Here is a 6,000-nt window from a genome sequence, read left to right as displayed (position 1 = left end):
CAGTCATCAGGCTCGTGCTCGTTTTCTCCTCGGGGGAAACACCACACATGATGAGAGATCGGGCCAAAACAATCCAACATGTTGAATATCCCCGATTTGAGATCGGAGCGGTCCCGACATTCTTCCGACCAGACGAGAACGGTCTGAACACACCACACACGGCAGGATGATCTTATAAGATTATCTTTTGATGATCGGGGCGTCTTTAAGATTATCGGAAGGGAAGAATCGGGGCCAAAATCGGCGTAATTATCCTGCCGTGTGAACCAGGCTTTAGTTACCGGATATTGTAAGTATTTACACTATTTCCTGTTGTTCTATGTTGGTCATCAGTTTACGGGATGCTGGTGGACTTGTGGTAATTTTGTACACCCCATGTGCAAAGGCTGCAGTCCACATGGCTGTACGTTTGAATCCTTTAGGTGGCTTCTTTGCTGAGTGTCATTCTACAACCAGTCAATGCAAATTCACAATCAGTGAATTAATAATATGTAATATTAAGGTGACTGGTGGATTTTCTGTAATGGAGGTAAATCCAAACTAAGGGCCTGATTTACTTAAGGTTTGCGTGTGCAAACTTGATCTGATATGCTAACAGCGTTTAGCGAGGATTGGACACATTGTCCATTTAGTACATTTGCGGTAATGGATATGCAATATGGGGCATTTCAGCCCTAGTGTGCAAAATACTGAAAATGCAAAGAAGTTAAGTTAGTACACGAATTGCGTTTTAGTAAGCCTGGCAAAAATTGTGGTGATTTGTAACGGTGTCTGAATTTTAAACTTGTAAAATAAGTATTGTTATCTGACTAACTTTGGGTATACTCAGTCAGCCGGTCATGCACACCAATCACCTCAGAGGTACTCTATGCTGACATTTGCTGCTGTCACTGTCATGCTGCTGATGTTCATATGGCATCTCAAAAACGCCACCCAAAAGCCAGCATCAACCTGGGTGGTCGTCCACGGCTACCTTTCCCCTAGGCAAAAGTCATCATCATCACTTCCTCCTTCCTGCTGTGGTGGTAAGCTTGATGCCTCCTTGTGTAGAATGATGAGGTCAGAGCCCAGACTCCCAACCTCAAAGCTGAACACAGTCTACATTCACAGAATAATCCATTCTGAAAGAGCCAACGGGCTTAATTAATATTGTTTTTTTAACCATGACCATACCCTTAACCTCACTTTAATTTGCTGTGCTTTCGTTTGAGGAATAAATAAAGAATGTAGACACTGAATGTTTAACAGTGTTGTCATTGAACAAAATCCAAACTCTCCACCTCAATATAACGTGCCATTATAGGAGTTGCATGCTTACAGACACACACGTGCACAGTTAAATTGCATACTTAATTTGTTAATATGACCTTCAGTCAGCACACACCCACACGGTTAACAGCCATAGCTACCTTGAACATAGCACCCTCCTGCTTTCCTCACATCTGACCGCTGTCGAAGTACAAGGGGGACCTCTACAGGCCACACATGGAACAGATCCTCTCACCCTAAACAGACATTACATGCTGAATGCCTAAAGGCATTCCACTCAGTCACTGTCATAGCCTGTCTCTATCCGTCAGGCAGTGATTCACTGTTTTATGTACTCCTGCACGTACCTGCAAGCATACACTGACACGCACCTGTCATTTATAAACATAAACATACAGTGAACACAATACAAATACGAATAAAATCATTTGGATGCATGAGGTGTTTTGGGGTCAGGCAACAGTTGCTACATTTAATATCAAATGTCTCACCTCACAGGGAATGGAAATCAATCAAGAACTCTTGTGTTAATACATTTCGGTCGCGTTCAGACGCAATCAATGACCTATAAATCTGAAATAGAACCGACATACTTCCACGCCACAATCAAAGTGTTTGAAAAGTCCCCGCTGGGCCACATGATGATCAATAGCAATCATGTCGATATTTGGGAACTTGTTTTTGTGTTTGTTTGTTTTTCTCAAAGCAGTGGATCAAGATTTTTTATTTTTTTTTTCTATCCATTTTTCTCTAACAACTGTATGTGCTTTCACTTGTTTAAAGCTGCCAACCTGAGGGGTGGGTTGCTCACAGAGGTGAGTTGAACTTAAAGTGTGGTAACATGATAATTGAATACAAGGAAGAAAAACATTATTTATGCTTTTCCAAATCCTGTTTATTTCTCAGGCTTTTTTTTTAGCCTGGTAATTTGTCTCTTCATGCCTTTAAATAGTATTCAAAGGAAACTGTCTCAGAAGGAAAATTACTCTTTGGTTGAGCTGCTCACAGCTGAGGTGTTGCAAGCGAGACAAGTGGAAAAACAGTGGCATAATTGATGCAGTTAGCATGTACTTCAACTCAGCTGGCATAGACGGTTTAAAGTGCAGACAAGGAGACTTTATTTATAACTCCACCAGAAGAAGAGCCCCTTAAACAGTGGCATGTTCCTTTAAAATGACAACTATGATAAGCCATGAATTGTCATTGCTATTGTTGTGAAAGGACAAGGGTGCCGATGGAGTAGAAACAGAATTCTTACAAGGTCTAATATGAGTTTGTAGTTGTTTGCTATTGTAAGGTGGGATAAAAGTCTTGTCCAATATTAAGTTTGCAAACGTGCCCCAACTTTTGAGAGGAGTGCTTTTACTTATAAAAGGTCTTTCATTAGACTGCGCTTCACTGAGAGACGGGGATAAAGGGCATGATTTAGCTTTTTAGATGAAAAGCTCATTTGATGTTTGAGGCGTATGTTGATATGGTAATTAAAGCATGGTATTTGGATATCTTTGTGGAGTTTATTACACCACATCTCTCTCTATCTTTCTTGTGATGATTTTTCTTGACTGTGTTTTTGATATTTGCCTTCATGGTTCTTTCCTCTCTGTTTTGATCCATTCACCTCATAAAGAACAGCCTAATTAGGGCTTTTAGTAAACAGACAACAACCGACAGTTTGACTTGATTCTCCTTAGTGTAGTGATGTGCAGTAGAACTTTCAGTGAGGACTTTTCACTCCGCTAAAACTTGCACAACCTCTTCCTTTGTGCACATATGAGGAAGACCATCTTTCTTTTATCATGAAATATGGAAATAGTTTGTTGTTGACCGTAGCTTCTACCTCCTTATTACAGCCTTTTGTTTTCTCAAGATATGAACGTGCACTGGATTTGAAGGGGCCAGGCTATGGAGCTAAATCAGGGCAAAAGTTTTGATCATTTGAAGAAAAGAAAAAAAAAAACTTTGAAAAATATATCAATGTATTTACAATAACAATTTATACAAACATTTTTAATATGATTTTGATTCAATTCTGGAATTCTTTTGAATAGATTTATCTTCATCTTTCATATATTTTTTAACATTTTTTCAGTTGCAGATTTTAGATTTCAGCTTAAGATTGTTACAGTTTATTTTCTGCTTTCAGATCATTTTAAAATTATATTTTATTCAGTTTCAGACTTTTGGTCTTGATCTGGTGTGGTGGGCGTTCGATCAATTGAGATTGAGAATCATGAGTGACAGCCTAACAAAAGTGGCTTAGAACCTTCCTCCATCACGTTGCCTTCAGGAAACGTAGGTACTGTGCAAACTATGTTGCTGTCGTTAAGTCAGCTGCTGCAGACATGGTGAGAGTGAACAGAAGATATGGATTGATTGTGTTCTGTTAAACTTCAAGTAAACAGCTGTGTGCGATGGCTGGCGCTCTAGTGTGTGTGTGCATGTGTGTGTGTTTGTGAGCAGCAGCAGTGCATATTGGTTTGCCTCAGCGTGTGATGCAGTGCTCGGTCATGTAGACTGCAGTGGCAGAGAAAGGAGGAGAAGGAGCAGAAGCGCTTACTAATCATAGCATGGAGAGCTATGTGTATATTGGTTAAAAATCTGGATCTAAAGCTGAAACATAAAATCTGCAACTGAAAAAACTAAGACCACTAATATTACAAGACATATCAAAGTGAAAAAATAAAATAAGTCATTTAAAATTCTATTTAACTTGAAAAAACTTTTCTTATACTTATTGTATTTTTCAAAGCTAAAGCTCAAAACTTGAACTTTCAGTTTATTTATTATTTCTTTTCTTTTCTTCTTTTGACCCTGATTTAGCTCCATACCACGCACAGTGACTATGCTTAAAAAAAAAACCTTTTTGAAATGTTGAATGCAAATATATTTCCAAAACAACACTCCTTAAAAATGACAAGTATATACAGTAGGTGAGACAGAAATGGAAAGAGAAGGGAAAGGTAATGTTCAGACAGAAAGGTAGCTATACTGTGTCAAAATGGAAGCACACCAATAGAAAGACACTGGCGATGTAAAAGTGTTGGGTCAGAACAACTTCGAAATCGAGTGACTCAAACCACATTTTAAAAAAAAGAACAAAAAAAAAGAACAAAAACACATGACACAGCCCCTTGAGGGCAAGTCAGCTGACCCATATGCTTGAACACCAAGCAACACATTCTTTGTCATCAATTATTATCAGCTCTTGTGCAGGATGGGGACAGGCCTGATTGTTGAGCTCCTGAGGCTGTGGCGGCAGCGTGTTGTGCCGCTGTTTAGATTGCAATGAGCTGTTATCGACAATCGGTCCATTCGAGATCTGCAGAGTTTTGTCGACATTTCCTGCTGTGATCTTTAAGTTAGATGTTTTGCCAATGCCATGGACGTAAATAAATGATAAACGTGTGTTTGTGTGTAAATTCGAGTGCATGCGTACTCGTGTGTGCGTGACCGCATTTACACGGCCTTGCATCATGTGCCTTTGCAGCACTACAAAACATACAGCTTGAATTTAACTCTCACTTTTATATTTTCCGCCTTTAAAAACATCTCTTTTAGCTTGTGTAGCCCTTACTGCTCTCAGTCTAAAGCACTTTCACTTAGTGTTTCTTATTCCTCATCTCACCCAGTCCCACACGTCACTGCTTTCAAAAGTTGATTTCTTGCGTCAATGCTCTTACGTTACAAGTTTGTTAAACCAACTTAAGACATGATAATGCCTGGACTTGTCTATGTTGTTCTGTTAAAACCTAAACATTTTAGTAATGATCAACGCATGTCTCTAAGAAATAACAATAAAGAGAGTTCTAACACGTAACTTCTGTGTGTGACATGTTGTTGGTGTCCTTTAGCCTCACTGATAACAAACAGTGATTCTCGAATAACAGTTATTTTGCACATTTGAAAGACATGGACATGACAAATATAGCCAAACTTTTATTCAAAATGGGGAATACTCTCTCTACACCTGGAGGCACAGATTAAACACCAAGATGAGAAGAATACCAAAGCTGTTAGTTCGCTAACAGGAGGTTTTATTATGTGAGGAATGCAAGATGAGATCCAAATCACAGCATGTCTCCAGCAGGTTGTTAGACTATAAAAGGAAGTCATGAAACAGCCGTTATAGACAGCATAGACTCTTGGGAAGGGCAACCCTGTCTCTGACAAGCAGACATTTTGCTCATTTCCTTTCCATGAAATGCACAACATCTTGTTTATGCAACACAATCTCATCCCCAACTCGTCACATATTGACGATCAGTCAGGACCCCTTAGCGTCAGATCTCGACGCACAGGGTACCCCTTTGGTGTATATTTTCGACGCTGAGGGTCAGTCCATAGACTTCAATACAATACAATTCCCAAGATGTTGTATATGGACGCTATGAGACCGTGTCCAGACAATCAAGCTCGTAGCAGCCTGATCGATAGGGATATAAAATCAATGTGTGTGTATATATATATATATATATATATATATATACAGACCAAAAGTTTGGACACACCTTCTCATTCAAAGAGTTTTCTTTATTTTCATGACTATGAAAATTGTAGATTCACACTGAAAGCATCAAAACTATGAACTAACACATGTGGAATTATATACAATTATAAACTATAAACTATATATACAAATATGTCTTATATTCTAGGTTCTTCAAAGTAGCCACCTTTTGCTCTGATTACTGCTTCGCACACTCTTGGCATTCTCTTGATGAGCTTCCAGAG

This window comes from Symphodus melops (assembly GCF_947650265.1).
Source record: "Symphodus melops genome assembly, chromosome: 10".
NCBI lineage: Eukaryota > Metazoa > Chordata > Actinopteri > Labriformes > Labridae > Symphodus > Symphodus melops.
Note: the sequence above shows the minus strand (reverse complement) of the source record.